Source organism: Electrophorus electricus, chromosome 6 (assembly GCF_041902795.1).
Source record: "Electrophorus electricus isolate QZ-2024a chromosome 6, ASM4190279v1, whole genome shotgun sequence".
NCBI lineage: Eukaryota > Metazoa > Chordata > Actinopteri > Gymnotiformes > Gymnotidae > Electrophorus > Electrophorus electricus.
The window spans coordinates 431,826-453,770 of record NC_137502.1 but is presented as its reverse complement, the minus strand read 5'-3'; positions in this window follow the sequence as shown (position 1 = coordinate 453,770).

The following is a 21,945-nucleotide window of genomic DNA, read 5'->3' as shown; positions in this document are numbered from 1 at the left end:
GACTTAAGCACTAGTCCAATGCAAAACAATGTGTGAGTGTGTGTATAGATATGTATGTGTGTGTGTGTGTGTGTGTGTGTGTGTGTGTGTGTGTGTGTGTGTGTGTGTGTGTGTGACTGTGTATAAGCATGTATAAAATTGCCGATTTTGGAATCTGAATTGGAACATGATTAGTACATGATTAGAGGACACAGGCAGCTTTTTAAGATGAAGAAGGTTAATCAAAGAGAGTCAATAACTACATGATGTGTACATTAATGTTCTTTACTAAATGTTAGTTGATAAAAAAAAATTGTCAATGATTTAAAGTATGGCTACTGCTATTCTGAATGCTCCTTTGGCATTTTCTCTTCATATACTGTATGAGTCCACCTCTTGGACCTCAGTGCAGTGTTAAGAAAGCCGAGGCTGTGAACAGCAAAGAAAGGTACTGAAAGTTAGTAATTGCAATATAATATGTATGAAAAATATGTTTATGAATAATGGCAATGATTGCTATGAATTTTCACAAATTTAAAGTATCTTAGTCTCTCTTCATATATGGTTTGGGTCTAACTCTAATACAGAAAACGGCAACCAGACAGCTCTTTGAAGTTTTTGGGACTTCATCAGCACCACTGAATAAAGTAAGATGTTTGAGGAACATATGGCCATTGTTGAATAATATGAAATATGCAGTTTCAGCGTTTTAACATAAATGTCCATTCAGCATAGCACACAATATACTTTGTCATTTTCTCTTCACATACTCTTTGAGCCCAACTCCAGAAACGTAGTGGGCAAGGAGAAACCTTGGGACGCCAAAGCAAAGGTAATCAGAATATCATGATTCTTGAGTAGTGATTCATACTATGAAAGTTCAGAATGCCCACTACAAAGTTAAGTGCAATTCTGTCTGGCCATTCTTTATGTTTTGTTCACATGCTGCTTGAGTCCACATCAAGAACCTCAAGATGGAAAGCCGAACGCTTGTGAAATCAAAAAAGGTAAAGTTGTTGAATACAATTTGTTCTTTGAGTGCAATATGTTTATTTCTGAAAAGTTGATAGATATCATGACTTATCTCCAAGGAATCTGCTAACTTTACCTCAGTGAGATCAGTATATATCAAATAGGAAGCTTTTTAAATTGAAAACTGTATCAGAGACCTTGAATGCAAAACTGGTAAGGAAGACATTAATTATTCATTGCTCATTTGGCACTTTGTCTTGACATACTATTTCAAGTTCAAGTTCAAAATCTTTTATTGTAATTTCAGCTATATACATATACACAACAAAAATGAGACAATGTTCCTCCAGGACCATGGTGCAACACAAAACAACAGTGCAACAGACAACATGCTACACAAGTGCAAACAGTCCAATAGAGTGCAAAAATGTCATTAAATAAAAAATAATAAATACAGAACAGGACAAATACAAAATGAGTAGACAGTGCAAGTATTTAGTGCAGTACACAGTCCTGGGAATATGTAAAGTGAGTTGTGCATAGTAGTCAGTGACATGCTACAATGAACATAGCAGTCACCGATAGTAGCCAGAAGAGTTCAGAGTACAATTTTAGATTAGTACAGTACTCTAGCAGCAAGTAGGATAATGTGCAAGACTGCAAGAGGAGTGCATAGTTTATTTGTGTGAGGTTTGACTTCAGCACTAGTCCAATGCAAAACAATGTGTGAGTGTGTGTATAGATATGTATGTGTGTGTGTGTGTGTGTGTGTGTGTGTGTGTGTGTGTGTGTGTGTGTGACTGTGTATAAGCATGTATAAAATTGCCGATTTTGGAATCTGAATTGGAATTGGAACATGATTAGTACATGATTAGAGGACACAGGCAGCTTTTTAAGATGAAGAAGGTTAATCAAAGAGAGTCAATAACTACATGATGTGTACATTAATGTTCTTTACTAAATGTTAGTTGATAAAAAAAAATTGTCAATGATTTAAAGTATGGCAACTGCTATTCTGAATGCTCCTTTGGCATTTTCTCTTCATATACTGTATGAGTCCACCTCTTGGACCTCAGTGCAGTGTTAAGAAAGCCGAGGCTGTGAACAGCAAAGAAAGGTACTGAAAGTAATTGCAATATAATAGGTATGAAAAATATGTTTATGAATAATGCCAATGATTGCTATGAATTTTCACAAATTTAAAGTATCTTAGTCTCTCTTCATATATGGTTTGGGTCTAACTCTAATACAGAAAACGGCAACCAGACAGCTCTTTGAAGTTTTTGGGACTTCATCAGCACCACTGAATAAAGTAAGATGTTTGAGGAACATATGGCCTTTGTTGAATAATATGAAATATGCAGTTTCAGCGTTTTAACATAAATGTCCATTCAGCATAGCACACAATATACTTTGTCATTTTCTCTTCACATACTCTTTGAGCCCAACTCCAGAAACTTAGTGGGCAAGGAGAAACCTTGGGACGCCAAAGCAAAGGTAATCAGAATATCATGATTCTTGAGTAGTGATTCATACTATGAAAGTTCAGAATGCCCACTACAAAGTTAAGTGCAATTCTGTCTGGCCATTCTTTATGTTTTGTTCACATGCTGCTTGAGTCCACATCAAGAACCTCAAGATGGAAAGCCGAACGCTTGTGAAATCAAAAAAGGTAAAGTTGTTGAATACAATTTGTTCTTTGAGAGCAATATGTTCATTTCTGAAAAGTTGATAGATATCATGACTTATCTCCAAGGAATCTGCTAACTTTACCTCATTGAGATCAGTATATATCAAATAGGAAGCTTGTGAAAATGAAAACTGTATCAGAGACCTTGAATACAAATTAGGTAAGGAAGACATTAATTACCCATTGGTCATTTGGCACTTTGTCTTGACATACTATTTCAAGTTCAAGTTCAAAATCTTTTATTGTCATTTCAGCTATATACAAGTACACAACAAAAACGAGACAATGTTCCTCCAGGACCATAGTGCAACACAAAACAACAGTGTAACAGACAACATGCTACACAAGTGCAAACAGTCCAATATAGTGCAAAAATGTCATTTAATAAACAATAATAAATACAGAACGGGACAAATACAAAATGAGTAGACAGTGCAATTATTTAGTGCAGTACACAGTACTGGGAATATGTAAAGTGAGTTGTGCATAGGAGTCAGTGACATGCTACACTGAACATAGCAGTCACCGATAGGAGCCAGAACAGTTCAGAGTACAGTGCTGGTTTAGTACAGTACTCTAGCAGCAAGTAGGATAATGTGCAAGACTGCAACAGGAGTGCATAGTTTATTTGTGTGAGGTTTGACTTAAGCACTAGTCCAATGCAAAACAATGTGTGAGTGTGTGTATAGATATGTATGTGTGTGTGTGTGTGTGTGTGTGTGTGTGTGTGTGTGACTGTGTATGAGCATGTATAAAATTGCCAATTTTGGAATCTGAATTGGAACATGATTAGTACATGATTAGAGGACACAGGCAGCTTTTTAAGATGAAGAAGGTTAATCAAAGAGAGTCAATAACTACATGATGTGTACATTAATGTTCTTTACTAAATGTTAGTTGATAAAAAAAAAATTGTCAATGATTTAAAGTATGGCTACTGCTATTCTGAATGCTCCTTTGGCATTTTCTCTTCATATACTGTATGAGTCCACCTCTTGGACCTCAGTGCAGTGTTAAGAAAGCCGAGGCTGTGAACAGCAAAGAAAGGTACTGAAAGTTAGTAATTGCAATATAATATGTATGAAAAATATGTTTATGAATAATGGCAATGATTGCTATGAATTTTCACAAATTTAAAGTATCTTAGTCTCTCTTCATATATGGTTTGGGTCTAACTCTAATACAGAAAACGGCAACCAGACAGCTCTTTGAAGTTTTTGGGACTTCATCAGCACCACTGAATAAAGTAAGATGTTTGAGGAACATATGGCCATTGTTGAATAATATGAAATATGCAGTTTCAGCGTTTTAACATAAATGTCCATTCAGCATAGCACACAATATACTTTGTCATTTTCTCTTCACATACTCTTTGAGCCCAACTCCAGAAACGTAGTGGGCAAGGAGAAACCTTGGGACGCCAAAGCAAAGGTAATCAGAATATCATGATTCTTGAGTAGTGATTCATACTATGAAAGTTCAGAATGCCCACTACAAAGTTAAGTGCAATTCTATATGGCCATTCTTTATGTTTTGTTCACATGCTGCTTGAGTCCACATCAAGAACCTCAAGATGGAAAGCCGAACGCTTGTGAAATCAAAAAAGGTAAAGTTGTTGAATACAATTTGTTCTTTGAGGGCAATATGTTTATTTCTGAAAAGTTGATAGATATCATGACTTATCTCCAAGGAATCTGCTAACTTTACCTCAGTGAGATCAGTATATATCAAATAGGAAGCTTTTTAAAATGAAAACTGTATCAGAGACCTTGAATGCAAAACTGGTAAGGAAGACATTAATTATTCATTGGTCATTTGGCACTTTGTCTTGACATAGTATTTCAAGTTCAAGTTCAAAATCTTTTATTGTCATTTCAGCTATATACAAGTATACAACAGAAATGAGACAAAGTTCCTCCAGGACCATGGTGCAACACAAAACAACAGTGCAACAGACAACATGCTACACAAGTGCAAACAGTCCAATATAGTGCAAAAATGTCATTAAATAAACAATAATAAATACAGAACAGGACAAATACAAAATGAGTAGACAGTGCAATTATTTAGTGCAGGACACAGTCCTGGGAATATGTAAAGTGAGTTGTGCATAGTAGTCAGTGACATGCTACACTGAACATAGCAGTCACCGGTAGTAGCCAGAAGAGTTCAGAGTACAATTTTAGATTAGTACAGTACTCTAGCAGCAAGTAGGATAATGTGCAAGACTGCAACAGGAGTGCATAGTTTATTTGTGTGAGGTTTGACTTCAGCACTAGTCCAATGCAAAACAATGTGTGAGTGTGTGTATAGATATGTATGTGTGTGTGTGTGTGTGTGTGTGTGTGTGTGTGTGTGTGTGTGTGTGACTGTGTATAAGCATGTATAAAATTGCCGATTTTGGAATCTGAATTGGAACATGATTAGTACATGATTAGAGGACACAGGCAGCTTTTTAAGATGAAGAAGGTTAATCAAAGAGAGTCAATAACTAGATGATGTGTACATTAATGTTCTTTACTAAATGTTAGTTGATAAAAAAAAATTGTCAATGATTTAAAGTATGGCTACTGCTATTCTGAATGCTCCTTTGGCATTTTCTCTTCATATACTGTATGAGTCCACCTCTTGGACCTCAGTGCAGTGTTAAGAAAGCCGAGGCTGTGAACAGCAAAGAAAGGTACTGAAAGTTAGTAATTGCAATATAATATGTATGAAAAATATGTTTATGAATAATGGCAATGATTGCTATGAATTTTCACAAATTTAAAGTATCTTAGTCTCTCTTCATATATGGTTTGGGTCTAACTCTAATACAGAAAACGGCAACCAGACAGCTCTTTGAAGTTTTTGGGACTTCATCAGCACCACTGAATAAAGTAAGATGTTTGAGGAACATATGGCCATTGTTGAATAATATGAAATATGCAGTTTCAGCGTTTTAACATAAATGTCCATTCAGCATAGCACACAATATACTTTGTCATTTTCTCTTCACATACTCTTTGAGCCCAACTCCAGAAACGTAGTGGGCAAGGAGAAACCTTGGGACGCCAAAGCAAAGGTAATCAGAATATCATGATTCTTGAGTAGTGATTCATACTATGAAAGTTCAGAATGCCCACTACAAAGTTAAGTGCAATTCTGTATGGCCATTCTTTATGTTTTGTTCACATGCTGCTTGAGTCCACATCAAGAACCTCAAGATGGAAAGCCGAACGCTTGTGAAATCAAAAAAGGTAAAGGTGTTGAATACAATTTGTTATTTGAGGGCAATATGTTCATTACTGAAAAGTTGATAGATTTCATGACTTATCGCCAAGGAATCTTCTAAGTTTACCTCATTGAGATCAGTATATATCAAATAGGAAGCTTGTAAAAATGAAAACTGTATCAGAGACCTCGAATACAAATTAGGTAAGGAAGACATTAATTACCCATTGGTCATTTGGCACTTTGTCTTGACATACTATTTCAAGTTCAAGTTCAAAATCTTTTATTGTCATTTCAGCTATATACAAGTACACAACAAAAACGAGACAATGTTCCTCCAGGACCATGGTGCAACACAAAACAACAGTGCAACAGACAACATTCTACACAAGTGCAAACAGTCCAATATAGTGCAAAAATGTCATTAAATAAACAATAATAAATACAGAACAGAACAAATCCAAAATGAGTAGACAGTGCAATTATTTAGTGCAGTACACAGTACTGGGAATATGTAAAGTGAGTTGTGCATAGGAGTCAGTGACATGCTACACTGAACATAGCAGTCACCGATAGGAGCCAGAACAGTTCAGAGTACAGTGCTGGTTTAGTACAGTACTCTAGCAGCAAGTAGGATAATGTGCAAGACTGCAACAGGAGTGCATAGTTTATTTGTGTGAGGTTTGACTTCAGCACTAGTCCAATGCAAAACAATGTGTGAGTGTGTGTATGTATGTGTGTGTGTGTGTGTGTGTGTGTGTGTGTGTGTGTGTGTGTGTGTGTGTGTCTGTGTGTGACTGTGTATAAGCATGTATAAAATTTCCGATTTTGGATTCTGAATTGGAACATGATTAGTACATGATTAGAGGACACAGGCAGCTTTTTAAGATGAAGAAAGTTAATCAAAGAGAGTCAATAACAACATGATATGTACATAAATGTTCTTTACTAAATGTTAGTTGATAAAAAAATATTGTCAATGATTTAGTGTATGGGAAGTGCTATTCTGAAAGGTCATTTGGCATTTTCTCTTCATATACTGTATGAGTCCACCTCTTGGACCTCAGTGCAGTGTTAAGAAAGCTGAGGCTGTGAAGACCAAAGAAAGGTACTGAAAGTTATTAATTGCAATATAATATGTATGAAAAATATGTGTATGAATAATGGAAATGAATGCTATGAATTTTCACAAATTTAAAGGATCTTAGTCTCTCTTCATATATGGTTTGGGTCTACCTCTAATACAGAAAACGGCAACCAGACAGCTCTTTGAAGTTTTTGGGATTTCATCAGCACCTCTGAATAAAGTAAGATGTTTGAGCAACATATGGCCATTGTTGAATAATATGAAATTTGCAGTTTCAGCTTTTTAACATAAATGTCCATTCGGCATAGCACACAATATACTTTGTCATTTTCTCTTCACATACTCTTTGAGCCCAACTCCAGAAACGTAGTGGGCAAGGAGAAACCTTGGGACGCCAAAGCAAAGGTAATCAGAATATCATGATTCTTGAGTAGTGATTCATACTATGAAAGTTCAGAATGCCCACTACAAAGTTAAGTGCAATTCTGTATGGCCATTCTTTATGTCTTGTTCACATGCTGCTTGAGTCCACATCAAGAACCTCAAGATGGAAAGCCGAACGCTTGTGAAATCAAAAAAGGTAAAGTTGTTGAATACAATTTGTTCTTTGAGGGCAATATATTCATTTCTGAAAAGTTGATAGATATCATGACTTATCTCCAAGGAATCTGCTAACTTTACCTCAGTGAGATCAGTATATATCAAATAGTAAGCTTTTAAAAATGAAAACTGTATCAGAGACCTTGAATGCAAAATTGGTAAGGAAGACATTAATTATTCATTGCTCATTTGGCACTTTGTCTTGATATACTATTTCAAGTTCAAGTTCAAAATATTTTATTATCATTTCAGCTATATACAAGTACACAACAAAAATGAGACAATGTTCCTCCAGGACCATGGTGCAACACAAAACAACAGTGCAACAGACAACATGCTACACAAGTGCAAACAGTCCAATATAGTGCAAAAATGTCATTAAATAAACAATAATAAATACAGAACAGGACAAATACAAAATGAGTAGACAGTGCAATTATTTAGTGCAGAACACAGTCCTGGGAATATGTATAGTGAGTTGTGCATAGTAGTCAGTGACATGCTACACTGAACATAGCAGTCACCGGTAGTAGCCAGAAGAGTTCAGAGTACAATTTTAGATTAGTACAGTACTCTAGCAGCAAGTCGGATAATGTGCAAGACTGCAACAGGAGTGCATAGTTTATTTGTGTGAGGTTTGACTTCAGCACTTGTCCAATGCAAAACAATGTGTGAGTGTGTGTATAGATATGTGTGTGTGTGTGTGTGTGTGTGTGTGTGTGTGTGTGTGTGTGTGTGTGTGTGTGTGTGTGTGTGTGTGTGTGAGACTGTGTATAAGCATGTATAAAATTGCCGATTTTGGAATCTGAATTGGAATTGGAACATGATTAGTACATGATTAGAGGACACAGGCAGCTTTTTAAGATGAAGAAGGTTAATCAAAGAGAGTCAACAGCTACATGATGTGTACATAAATGTTCTTTACTAAATGTTAGTTGATAAAAAAAAATGTCAACGATTTAAAGTATGGCAAGTGCTATTCTGAATGCTCCTTTGGCATTTTCTCTTCATATACTGTACGAGTCCACCTCTTGGACCTCCGTGCAGTGTTAAGAAAGCTGAGGCTGTGAAGAGCAAAGAAAGGTACTGAAAGTTATTAATTGCAATATAATATGTATGAAAAATATGTTTATGAATAATGGCAATGAATGCCATGAATTTTCACAGATTTAAAGTATCTTAGTCTCTCTTCATATATGGTTTGGGTCTACCTCTAATACAGAAAACAGCAACCAGACAGCTCTTTGAAGTTTTTAGGACTTCATCAGCACCATTGAATAAAGTAAGATGTTTGAGCAACATATGGCCATTGTTGAATAATATGAAATATGCAGTTTCAGCGTTTTAACATAAATGTCCATTCAGCATAGCACACAATATACTTTGTCATTTTCTCTTCACATACTCTTTGAGCCCAACTCCAGAAACGTAATGGGCAAGGAAAAACCTTGGGACGCCAAAGCAAAGGTAATCAGAATATCATGATTCTTGAGTAGTGATTCATACTTTGAAAGTTCAGAATGCCCACTACAAAGTTAAGTGCAATTCTGTATGGCCATTCTTTATGTTTTGTTCACATGCTGCTTGAGTCCACATCAAGAACCTCAAGATGGAAAGCCGAACGCTTGTGAAATCAAAAAAGGTAAAGGTGTTGAATACAATTTGTTATTTGAGGGCAATATGTTCATTACTGAAAAGTTGATAGATTTCATGACTTATCTCCAAGGAATCTGCTAACTTTACCTCATTGAGATCAGTATATATCAAATAGGAAGCTTGTAAAAATGAAAACTGTATCAGAGACCTCGAATACAAATTAGGTAAGGAAGACATTAATTACCCATTGGTCATTTGGCACTTTGTCTTGACATACTATTTCAAGTTCAAGTTCAAAATCTTTTATTGTCATTTCAGCTATATACAAGTACACAACAAAAACGAGACAATGTTCCTCCAGGACCATGGTGCAACACAAAACAACAGTGCAACAGACAACATTCTACACAAGTGCAAACAGTCCAATATAGTGCAAAAATGTCATTAAATAAACAATAATAAATACAGAACAGAACAAATCCAAAATGAGTAGACAGTGCAATTATTTAGTGCAGTACACAGTACTGGGAATATGTAAAGTGAGTTGTGCATAGGAGTCAGTGACATGCTACACTGAACATAGCAGTCACCGATAGGAGCCAGAACAGTTCAGAGTACAGTGCTGGTTTAGTACAGTACTCTAGCAGCAAGTAGGATAATGTGCAAGAGTGCAACAGGAGTGCATAGTTTATTTGTGTGAGGTTTGACTTCAGCACTAGTCCAATGCAAAACAATGTGTGAGTGTGTGTATAGATATGTGTGTGTGTGTGTGTGTGTGTGTGTGTGTGTGTGTGTGTGTGTGTGTGTGTGTGTGTGTGTGTGTGTGTGTGAGACTGTATAAGCATGTATAAAATTGCCGATTTTGGAATCTGAATTGGAATTGGAACATGATTAGTACATGATTAGAGGACACAGGCAGCTTTTTAAGATGAAGAAGGTTAATCAAAGAGAGTCAACAGCTACATGATGTGTACATAAATGTTCTTTACTAAATGTTAGTTGATAAAAAAAAATGTCAACGATTTAAAGTATGGCAAGTGCTATTCTGAATGCTCCTTTGGCATTTTCTCTTCATATACTGTACGAGTCCACCTCTTGGACCTCCGTGCAGTGTTAAGAAAGCTGAGGCTGTGAAGAGCAAAGAAAGGTACTGAAAGTTATTAATTGCAATATAATATGTATGAAAAATATGTTTATGAATAATGGCAATGAATGCCATGAATTTTCACAGATTTAAAGTATCTTAGTCTCTCTTCATATATGGTTTGGGTCTACCTCTAATACAGAAAACAGCAACCAGACAGCTCTTTGAAGTTTTTAGGACTTCATCAGCACCATTGAATAAAGTAAGATGTTTGAGCAACATATGGCCATTGTTGAATAATATGAAATATGCAGTTTCAGCGTTTTAACATAAATGTCCATTCAGCATAGCACACAATATACTTTGTCATTTTCTCTTCACATACTCTTTGAGCCCAACTCCAGAAACGTAATGGGCAAGGAAAAACCTTGGGACGCCAAAGCAAAGGTAATCAGAATATCATGATTCTTGAGTAGTGATTCATACTTTGAAAGTTCAGAATGCCCACTACAAAGTTAAGTGCAATTCTGTATGGCCATTCTTTATGTTTTGTTCACATGCTGCTTGAGTCCACATCAAGAACCTCAAGATGGAAAGCCGAACGCTTGTGAAATCAAAAAAGGTAAAGGTGTTGAATACAATTTGTTATTTGAGGGCAATATGTTCATTACTGAAAAGTTGATAGATTTCATGACTTATCTCCAAGGAATCTGCTAACTTTACCTCATTGAGATCAGTATATATCAAATAGGAAGCTTGTAAAAATGAAAACTGTATCAGAGACCTCGAATACAAATTAGGTAAGGAAGACATTAATTACCCATTGGTCATTTGGCACTTTGTCTTGACATACTATTTCAAGTTCAAGTTCAAAATCTTTTATTGTCATTTCAGCTATATACAAGTACACAACAAAAACGAGACAATGTTCCTCCAGGACCATGGTGCAACACAAAACAACAGTGCAACAGACAACATTCTACACAAGTGCAAACAGTCCAATATAGTGCAAAAATGTCATTAAATAAACAATAATAAATACAGAACAGAACAAATCCAAAATGAGTAGACAGTGCAATTATTTAGTGCAGTACACAGTACTGGGAATATGTAAAGTGAGTTGTGCATAGGAGTCAGTGACATGCTACACTGAACATAGCAGTCACCGATAGGAGCCAGAACAGTTCAGAGTACAGTGCTGGTTTAGTACAGTACTCTAGCAGCAAGTAGCATAATGTGCAAGAGTGCAACAGGAGTGCATAGTTTATTTGTGTGAGGTTTGACTTCAGCACTAGTCCAATGCAAAACAATGTGTGAGTGTGTGTATAGATATGTATGTATGTGTGTGTGTGTGTGTGTGTGTTTGTGTGTGTGTCTGTGTGTGACTGTGTATAAGCATGTATAAAATTTCCGATTTTGGATTCTGAATTGGAACATGATTAGTACATGATTAGAGGACACAGGCAGCTTTTTAAGATGAAGAAAGTTAATCAAAGAGAGTCAATAACAACATGATATGTACATAAATGTTCTTTACTAAATGTTAGTTGATAAAAAAATATTGTCAATGATTTAGTGTATGGGAAGTGCTATTCTGAAAGGTCATTTGGCATTTTCTCTTCATATACTGTATGAGTCCACCTCTTGGACCTCAGTGCAGTGTTAAGAAAGCTGAGGCTGTGAAGACCAAAGAAAGGTACTGAAAGTTATTAATTGCAATATAATATGTATGAAAAATATGTGTATGAATAATGGAAATGAATGCTATGAATTTTCACAAATTTAAAGGATCTTAGTCTCTCTTCATATATGGTTTGGGTCTACCTCTAATACAGAAAACGGCAACCAGACAGCTCTTTGAAGTTTTTGGGATTTCATCAGCACCTCTGAATAAAGTAAGATGTTTGAGCAACATATGGCCATTGTTGAATAATATGAAATTTGCAGTTTCAGCGTTTTAACATAAATGTCCATTCAGCATAGCACACAATATACTTTGTCATTTTCTCTTCACATACTCTTTGAGCCCAACTCCAGAAACGTAGTGGGCAAGGAAAAACCTTGGGACGCCAAAGCAAAGGTAATCAGATTATCATGATTCTTGAGTAGTTATTCATACTATGAAAGTTCAGAATGCCCACTACAAAGTTAAGTGCAATTCTGTATGGCCATTCTTTATGTTTTGTTCACATGCTGCTTGAGTCCACATCAAAAACCTCAAGATGGAAAGCCGAACGCTTGTGAAATCAAAAAAGGTAAATTTGTTGAATACAATTTGTTATTTGAGGGCAATATGTTCCTTACTGAAAAGTTGATAGATTTCATGACTTATCTCCAAGGAATCTGCTAACTTTACCCCAGTGAGATCAGTATATATCAAATAGGAAGCATGTAAAAATGAAAACTGTATCAGAGACCTTGAATACAAAATAGGTAAGGAAGACATTAATTACCCATTTGTCATTTGGCACTTTGTCTTGACATAGTATTTCAAGTTCAAGTTCAAAATCTTTTATTGTCATTTCAGCTATATACAAGTACACAACAAAAACGAGACAATGTTCCTCCAGGACCATGGTGCAACACAAAACAACAGTGCAACAGACAACATTCTACACAAGTGCAAACAGTCCAATATAGTGCAAAAATGTCATTAAATAAACAATAATAAACACAGAACAGAACAAATCCAAAATGAGTAGACAGTGCAATTATTTAGTGCAGTACACAGTACTGGGAATATGTAAAGTGAGTTGTGCATAGGAGTCAGTGACATGCTACACTGAACATAGCAGTCACCGATAGGAGCCAGAACAGTTCAGAGTACAGTGCTGGTTTAGTACAGTACTCTAGCAGCAAGTAGGATAATGTGCAAGAGTGCAACAGGAGTGCATAGTTTATTTGTGTGAGGTTTGACTTCAGCACTAGTCCAATGCAAAACAATGTGTGAGTGTGTGTATAGATATGTATGTATGTGTGTGTGTGTGTGTGTGTGTGTGTGTGTGTGTGTGTGTGTGTGTGTGTGTGTCTGTGTGTGACTGTGTATAAGCATGTATAAAATTTCCGATTTTGGATTCTGAATTGGAACATGATTAGTACATGATTAGAGGACACAGGCAGCTTTTTAAGATGAAGAAAGTTAATCAAAGAGAGTCAATAACAACATGATATGTACATAAATGTTCTTTACTAAATGTTAGTTGATAAAAAAATATTGTCAATGATTTAGTGTATGGGAAGTGCTATTCTGAAAGGTCATTTGGCATTTTCTCTTCATATACTGTATGAGTCCACCTCTTGGACCTCAGTGCAGTGTTAAGAAAGCTGAGGCTGTGAAGACCAAAGAAAGGTACTGAAAGTTATTAATTGCAATATAATATGTATGAAAAATATGTGTATGAATAATGGAAATGAATGCTATGAATTTTCACAAATTTAAAGGATCTTAGTCTCTCTTCATATATGGTTTGGGTCTACCTCTAATACAGAAAACGGCAACCAGACAGCTCTTTGAAGTTTTTGGGATTTCATCAGCACCTCTGAATAAAGTAAGATGTTTGAGCAACATATGGCCATTGTTGAATAATATGAAATTTGCAGTTTCAGCGTTTTAACATAAATGTCCATTCAGCATAGCACACAATATACTTTGTCATTTTCTCTTCACATACTCTTTGAGCCCAACTCCAGAAACGTAGTGGGCAAGGAAAAACCTTGGGACGCCAAAGCAAAGGTAATCAGATTATCATGATTCTTGAGTAGTTATTCATACTATGAAAGTTCAGAATGCCCACTACAAAGTTAAGTGCAATTCTGTATGGCCATTCTTTATGTTTTGTTCACATGCTGCTTGAGTCCACATCAAAAACCTCAAGATGGAAAGCCGAACGCTTGTGAAATCAAAAAAGGTAAATTTGTTGAATACAATTTGTTATTTGAGGGCAATATGTTCCTTACTGAAAAGTTGATAGATTTCATGACTTATCTCCAAGGAATCTGCTAACTTTACCCCAGTGAGATCAGTATATATCAAATAGGAAGCTTGTAAAAATGAAAACTGTATCAGAGACCTTGAATACAAAATAGGTAAGGAAGACATTAATTACCCATTTGTCATTTGGCACTTTGTCTTGACATAGTATTTCAAGTTCAAGTTCAAAATCTTTTATTGTCATTTCAGCTATATACAAGTATACAACAAAAATGAGACAAAGTTCCTCCAGGACCATGGTGCAACACAAAACAACAGTGCAACAGACAACATGCTACACAAGTGCAAACAGTCCAATATAGTGCAAAAATGTCATTAAATAAACAATAATAAATACAGAACAGGACAAATACAAAATGAGTAGACAGTGCAATTATTTAGTGCAGGACACAGTCCTGGGAATATGTAAAGTGAGTTGTGCATAGTAGTCAGTGACATGCTACACTGAACATAGCAGTCACCGGTAGTAGCCAGAAGAGTTCAGAGTACAATTTTAGATTAGTACAGTACTCTAGCAGCAAGTAGGATAATGTGCAAGACTGCAACAGGAGTGCATAGTTTATTTGTGTGAGGTTTGACTTCAGCACTAGTCCAATGCAAAACAATGTGTGAGTGTGTGTATAGATATGTATGTGTGTGTGTGTGTGTGTGTGTGTGTGTGTGTGTGTGACTGTGTATAAGCATGTATAAAATTGCCGATTTTGGAATCTGAATTGGAATTTGAACATGATTAGTACATGATTAGAGGACACAGGCAGCTTTTTAAGATGAAGAAAGTTAATCAAAGAGAGTCAATAACAACATGATATGTACATAAATGTTCTTTACTAAATGTTAGTTGATAAAAAAAAATTGTCAATGATTTAGTGTATGGGAAGTGCTATTCTGAATGGTCATTTGGCATTTTCTCTTCATATACTGTATGAGTCCACCTCTTGGACCTCAGTTTAGTGTTAAGAAAGCCTAGGCTGTGAAGACCAAAGAAAGGTACTGAAAGTTATTAATTGCAATATAATATGTATGAAAAATATGTTTATGAATAATGGCAATGAATGCTATGAATTTTCACAAATTTAAAGGATCTTAGTCTCTCTTCATATATGGTTTGGGTCTACCTCTAATACAGAAAACAGCAACCAGACAGCTCTTTGAAGTTTTTAGGACTTCATCAACACCACTGAATAAAGTAAGATGTTTGAGGAACATATGGCCATTGTTGAATAATATGAAATATGCAGTTTCAGCGTTTTAACATAAATGTCCATTCGGCATAGCACACAATATACTTTGTCATTTTCTCTTCACATACTCTTTGAGCCCAACTCCAGAAACTTAGTGGGCAAGGAGAAACCTTGGGATGCCAAAGCAAAGGTAATCAGAATATCATGATTCTTGAGTAGTGATTCATACTATGAAAGTTCAGAATGCCCACTACAAAGTTAAGTGCAATTCTGTATGGCCATTCTTTATGTTTTGTTCACATGCTGCTTGAGTCCACATCAAGAACCTCAAGATGGAAAGCCGAACGCCCTGTGAAATCAAAAAAGGTAAAGTTGTTGAATACAATTTGTTCTTTGAGGGCAATATGTTCATTACTGAAAAGTTGATAGATTTCATGACTTATCTCCATGGAATCTGCTAACTTTACCTCATTGAGATCAGTATATATCTAATAGGAAGCTTGTAAAAATGAAAACTGTATCAGAGACCTTGAATACAAATTAGGTAAGGAAGACATTAATTACCCATTGGTCATTTGGCACTTTGTCTTGACATACTATTTCAAGTTCAAGTTCAAAATCTTTTATTGTCATTTCAGCTATATACAACAACACAACAAAAACGAGACAATGTTCCTCCAGGACCATAGTGCAACACAAAACAACAGTGCAACAGACAACATGCTACACAAGTGCAAACAGTCCAATATAGTGCAAAAATGTCATTAAATAAACAATAATAAATACAGAACAGGACAAATACAAAATGAGTAGACAGTGCAATTATTTAGTGCAGGACACAGTCCTGGGAATATGTAAAGTGAGTTGTGCATAGTAGTCAGTGACATGCTACACTGAACATAGCAGTCACCGGTAGTAGCCAGAAGAGTTCAGAGTACAATTTTAGATTAGTACAGTACTCTAGCAGCAAGTAGGATAATGTGCAAGACTGCAACAGGAGTGCATAGTTTATTTGTGTGAGGTTTGACTTCAGCACTAGTCCAATGCAAAACAATGTGTGAGTGTGTGTATAGATATGTATGTGTGTGTGTGTGTGTGTGTGTGTGTGTGTGTGTGTGTGTGTGTGTGTGTGACTGTGTATAAGCATGTATAAAATTGCCGATTTTGGAATCTGAATTGGAATTGGAACATGATTAGTACATGATTAGAGGACACAGGCAGCTTTTTAAGATGAAGAAGGTTAATCAAAGAGAGTCAATAACAACATGATGTGTACATTAATGTTCTTTACTAAATGTTAGTTGATAAAAAAAAATTGTCAATGATTTAAAGTATGGCAACTGCTATTCTGAATCCTCCTTTGGCATTTTCTCTTCATATACTGTATGAGTCCACCTCTTGGACCTCAGTGCAGTGTTAAGAAAGCCGAGGCTGTGAACAGCAAAGAAAGGTACTGAAAGTTAGTAATTGCAATATAATATGTATGAAAAATATGTTTATGAATAATGGCAATGATTGCTATGAATTTTCACAAATTTAAAGTATCGTAGTCTCTCTTCATATATGGTTTGGGTCTAACTCTAATGCAGAAAACGGCAACCAGACAGCTCTTTGAAGTTTTTGGGACTTCATCAGCACCACTGAATAAAGTAAGATATTTGAGGAACATATGGCAATTGTTGAATAATATGAAATATGCAGTTTCAGCGTTTTAACATAAATGTCCATTCAGCATAGCACACAATATACTTTGTCATTTTCTCTTCACATACTCTTTGAGCCCAACGCCAGAAACGTAGTGGGCAAGGAGAAACCTTGGGACGCCAAAGCAAAGGTAATCAGAATATCATGATTCTTGAGTAGTGATTCATACTATGAAAGTTCAGAATGCCCACTACAAAGTTAAGTGCAATTCTGTATGGCCATTCTTTATGTTTTGTTCACATGTTGCTTGAGTCCACATCAAGAACCTCAAGATGGAAAGCCGAACGCTTGTGAAATCAAAAAAGTTAAAGTTGTTGAATACAATTTGTTCTTTGAGGGCAATATGTTCATTTCTGAAAAGTTGATAGATATCATGACTTATCTCCAAGCAATCTGCTAACTTTACCTCAGTGAGATCAGTATATATCAAATAGGAAGCTTTTTAAAATGAAAACTGTATCAGAGACCTTGAATGCAAAACTGGTAAGGAAGACATTAATTATTCATTGCTCATTTGGCACTTTGTCTTGACATACTATTTCAAGTTCAAGTTCAAAATCTTTTATTGTAATTTCAGCTATATACATATATACAATAAAAATGAGACAATGTTCCTCCAGGGCCATGGTGCAACACAAAACAACAGTGCAACAGACAACATGCTACACAAGTGCAAACAGTCCAATATAGTGCAAAAATGTCATTAAATAAACAATAATAAATACAGAACAGGACAAATACAAAATGAGTAGACAGTGCAAGTATTTAGTGCAGTACACAGTCCTGGGAATATGTAAAGTGAGTTGTGCACAGTAGTCAGTGACATGCTACAATGAACATAGCAGTCACCGGTAGTAGCCAGAACAGTTCAGAGTACAGTGCTGGTTTAGTACAGTACTCTAGCAGCAAGTAGGATAATGTGCAAGACTGCAACAGGAGTGCATAGTTTATTTGTGTGAGGTTTGACTTAAGCACTAGTCCAATGCAAAACAATGTGTGAGTGTGTGTATAGATATGTATGTGTGTGTGTGTGTGTGTGTGTGTGTGTGTGTGTGTGACTGTGTATAAGCATGTATAAAATTGCCGATTTTGGAATCTGAATTGGAATTTGAACATGATTAGTACATGATTAGAGGACACAGGCAGCTTTTTAAGATGAAGAAAGTTAATCAAAGAGAGTCAATAACAACATGATATGTACATAAATGTTCTTTACTAAATGTTAGTTGATAAAAAAAAATTGTCAATGATTTAGTGTATGGGAAGTGCTATTCTGAATGGTCATTTGGCATTTTCTCTTCATATACTGTATGAGTCCACCTCTTGGACCTCAGTTTAGTGTTAAGAAAGCCTAGGCTGTGAAGACCAAAGAAAGGTACTGAAAGTTATTAATTGCAATATAATATGTATGAAAAATATGTTTATGAATAATGGCAATGAATGCTATGAATTTTCACAAATTTAAAGGATCTTAGTCTCTCTTCATATATGGTTTGGGTCTACCTCTAATACAGAAAACAGCAACCAGACAGCTCTTTGAAGTTTTTAGGACTTCATCAACACCACTGAATAAAGTAAGATGTTTGAGGAACATATGGCCATTGTTGAATAATATGAAATATGCAGTTTCAGCGTTTTAACATAAATGTCCATTCGGCATAGCACACAATATACTTTGTCATTTTCTCTTCACATACTCTTTGAGCCCAACTCCAGAAACGTAGTGGGCAAGGAGAAACCTTGGGATGCCAAAGCAAAGGTAATCAGAATATCATGATTCTTGAGTAGTGATTCATACTATGAAAGTTCAGAATGCCCACTACAAAGTTAAGTGCAATTCTGTATGGCCATTCTTTATGTTTTGTTCACATGCTGCTTGAGTCCACATCAAGAACCTCAAGATGGAAAGCCGAACGCCCTGTGAAATCAAAAAAGGTAAAGTTGTTGAATACAATTTGTTCTTTGAGGGCAATATGTTCATTACTGAAAAGTTGATAGATTTCATGACTTATCTCCATGGAATCTGCTAACTTTACCTCATTGAGATCAGTATATATCTAATAGGAAGCTTGTAAAAATGAAAACTGTATCAGAGACCTTGAATACAAATTAGGTAAGGAAGACATTAATTACCCATTGGTCATTTGGCACTTTGTCTTGACATACTATTTCAAGTTCAAGTTCAAAATCTTTAATTGTCATTTCAGCTATATACAACAACACAACAAAAACGAGACAATGTTCCTCCAGGACCATAGTGCAACACAAAACAACAGTGTAACAGACAACATGCTACACAAGTGCAAACAGTCCAATATAGTGCAAAAATGTCATTAAATAAACAATAATAAATACAGAACAGGACAAATCCAAAATGAGTAGACAGTGCAATTATTTAGTGCAGTACACAGTACTGGGAATATGTAAAGTGAGTTGTGCATAGGAGTCAGTGACATGCTACACTGAACATAGCAGTCACCGATAGGAGCCAGAACAGTTCAGAGTACAGTGCTGGTTTAGTACAGTACTCTAGCAGCAAGTAGGATAATGTGCAAGACTGCAACAGGAGTGCATAGTTTATTTGTGTGAGGTTTGACTTAAGCACTAGTCCAGTGCAAAACAATGTGTGAGTGTGTGTATAGATATGTATGTGTGTGTGTGTGTGTGTGACTTTGTATAAGCATGTATAAAATTGCCGATTTTGGAATCTGAATTGGAATTTGAACATGATTAGTACATGATTAGAGGACACAGGCAGCTTTTTAATATGAAGAAGGTTAATCAAAGAGAGTCAATAACAACATTATATGTACATAAATGTTCTTTACTAAATGTTAGTTGATAAAAAAAATTGTCAATGATTTAGTGTATGGGAAGTGCTATTCTGAATGGTCATTTGGCATTTTCTCTTCATATACTGTATGAGTCCACCTCTTGGACCTCAGTGCAGTGTTAAGAAAGCCGAGGCTGTGAACAACAAAGAAAGGTACTGAAAGTTATTAATTGCAATATAATATGTATGAAAAATATGTTTATGAATAATGGCAATGAATGCTATGAATTTTCACAAATTTAAAGGATCTTAGTCTCTCTTCATATAAGGTTTGGTTCTACCTCTAATACAGAAAACAGCAACCAGACAGCTCTTTGAAGGTTTTAGGACTTCATCAACACCACTGAATAAAGTAAGATGTTTGAGGAACATATGGCCATTGTTGAATAATAGGAAATATGCAGTTTCAGCTTTTTAACATAAATGTCCATTCAGCATAGCACACAATATACTTTGTCATTTTCTCTTCACATACTCTTTGAGCCCAACTCCAGAAACGTAGTGGGCAAGGAGAAACCTTGGGACGCCAAAGCAAAGGTAATCAGAATATCATGATTCTTGAGTAGTGATTCATACTATGAAAGTTCAGAATGTCCACTACAAAGTTAAGTGCAATTCTGTATGGCTATTCTTTATGTTTTGTTCACATGCTGCTTGAGTCCACATCAAGAACCTCAAGATGGAAAGCCGAACGCTTGTGAAATCAAAAAAGGTAAATTTGTTGAATAAAATTTGTTATTTGAGGACAATATGTTCCTTGCTGAAAAGTTGATAGATTTCATGACTTATCTCCAAGGAATCTGCTAACTTTACCTCAGTGAGATCAGTATATATCAAATAGGAAGCTTGTAAAAATGAAAACTGTATCAGAGACCTTGAATACAAAATAGGTAAGGAAGACATTAATTACCCATTGGTCATTTGGCACTTTGTCTTGACATACTATTTCAAGTTCAAGTTCAAAATCTTTTATTGTCATTTCAGCTATATACAAGTACACAACAAAAACGAGACAATGTTCCTCCAGGACCATGGTGCAACACAAAACAACAGTGCAACAGACAACATGCTACACAAGTGCAAACAGTCCAATATAGTGCAAAAATATCATTAAATATACAATAATAAATACAGAACAGGACAAATATAAAATGAGTAGACAGTGCAATTATTTAGTGCAGTACACAGTACTGGGAATATGTAAAGTGAGTTGTGCATAGGAGTCAGTGACATGCTACAATGAACATAGCATTCACCGATAGGAGCCAGAACAGTTCAGAGTACAGTGCTGGTTTAGTACAGTACTCTAGCAGCAAGTAGGATAATGTGCAAGACTGCAACAGGAGTGCATAGTTTATTTGTGTGAGGTTTGACTTCAGCACTAGTCCAATGCAAAACAATGTGTGAGTGTGTTTATAGATTTGTATTTATGTATGTGTGTGTGTGTGTGTGTGTGTGTGTGTGTGTGTGTGTGTGTGTGTGTATAAGCATTTATAAAAGTGCCGATTTTGGATTCTGAATTGGAACATGATTAGTACATGATTAGAGGACACAGGCAGCTTTTTAATATGAAGAAAGTTAATCAAAGAGAGTCAATAACAACATGATATGTACATAAATGTTCTTTACTAAATGTTAGTTGATAAAAAAAAATTGTCAATGATTTAGTGTATGGGAAGTGCTATTCTGAATGGTCATTTGGCATTTTCTCTTCATATACTGTATGAGTCCACCTCTTGGACCTCAGTGCAGTGTTAAGAAAGCCGAGGCTGTGAAGACCAAAGAAAGGTACTGAAAGTTATTAATTGCAATATAATATGTATGAAAAATATGTTTATGAATAATGGCAATGAATGCTATGAATTTTCACAAATTTAAAGGATCTTAGTCTCTCTTCATATAAGGTTTGGTTCTACCTCTAATACAGAAAACAGCAACCAGACAGCTCTTTGAAGGTTTTAGGACTTCATCAACACCACTGAATAAAGTAAGATGTTTGAGGAACATATGGCCAT